This window comes from Sparus aurata, chromosome 16, assembly GCF_900880675.1.
Source record: "Sparus aurata chromosome 16, fSpaAur1.1, whole genome shotgun sequence".
Classification (NCBI taxonomy): Eukaryota; Metazoa; Chordata; class Actinopteri; order Spariformes; family Sparidae; genus Sparus; species Sparus aurata.
The window spans coordinates 2,869,019-2,870,078 of record NC_044202.1 but is presented as its reverse complement, the minus strand read 5'-3'; the positions used below and the strand labels follow the sequence as shown (position 1 = coordinate 2,870,078).

Below are 1,060 nucleotides of genomic sequence, written 5' to 3'. Positions count from 1 at the left end.
TACTGTGAGCTCAGATGATTAGGATGCCCTCTGGGAACTTCCCTTTGGAGGTTTTCTAGGCCCAAATGGGAGGAGACCTCAGGGCAGACCCGCAACTCGCTGGAGGGACTGAATATAGTAAATCTAAGACAAAAATACTCAAATACTCAGTTAAATTCTTTGCAAGTTTTCAAAGTCTTGAAGAAGTCCATCTGATTTGGTATGGCCTTTTTTGCTTTTTTTCTGAGAATCTCAGTCTGCTCAGAGGTGTACCTACAAATCAAAGATCAGATCTTCATGATCAGGTCTCAAAATATTTCTACATGCATAATTTGGTTCATAAATTTGCAGATAATTGATCAATTCCTGAAGTAAAAATAGATTCTCACCTCCCCAGAAACATTTTGAGCTCTTGTAAACAAATCTCCCGGATGTCATGAGACAATTTTGAGCTGATTTTCTGTGCTTCTTCAGTCACGGCATTTATTAACTTTAAGGGAATAAAAAAAAGGTAGAACAAAAAAAAAAGGAAAATAAATACTTAATTTGATAAAGAGAAATGTTATCAAACATTTGTAATTACTAGTGAATTAAAATCAATATTTCATTTGAGTTATCCACACACACACACACACACACACACACACACACACACACACACACGTCCAACTGAATCCTTCTAAATGCACCTATAAAGTAACAAGAGACAAGTTTTAAACATCTGCATTACTAAGTACCTGAAGAATGTCCACGTAAAGTCCAATGTAAGATTCCTCACTGTCAAAAACCTCTTGGTTTCTATGAATCAGCAAGATTTTATCCAGACGTTCTCTGACCTCTGTCTGTGGACAAAAAGAGATACAGAAACTACTCACACCAAAATCTACTTTTATTACAAATATCACCTTTAAAGTCTGTTTATGGTAATGTTTTATTTTTTTGTATTTACAATGATTCTATGTTTAAGAGCAATAAAAGGGGAAAACACCCAAGGGGATGAATACTTTTTATGGGCACTGTGTGTGTGTGTGTGTGTGTGTGTGTAAATATATACTATATATATATATATATATATATATAT

General features: G+C 34.5%; 1 long non-coding RNA gene across 1 annotated transcript; it reads right to left on the bottom strand.

Moving 5' to 3' along the window:
- Positions 1 to 223: 223 nt before the first annotated feature.
- On the bottom strand, positions 224 to 812 carry LOC115597252 (uncharacterized). Its single transcript, XR_003987052.1, has 3 exons — positions 717 to 812; positions 369 to 469; positions 224 to 252 (listed from the first exon to the last, which is right to left on the bottom strand). It is a non-coding gene; the product is annotated as an uncharacterized LOC115597252 (long non-coding RNA).
- Positions 813 to 1,060: the final 248 nt, after the last annotated feature.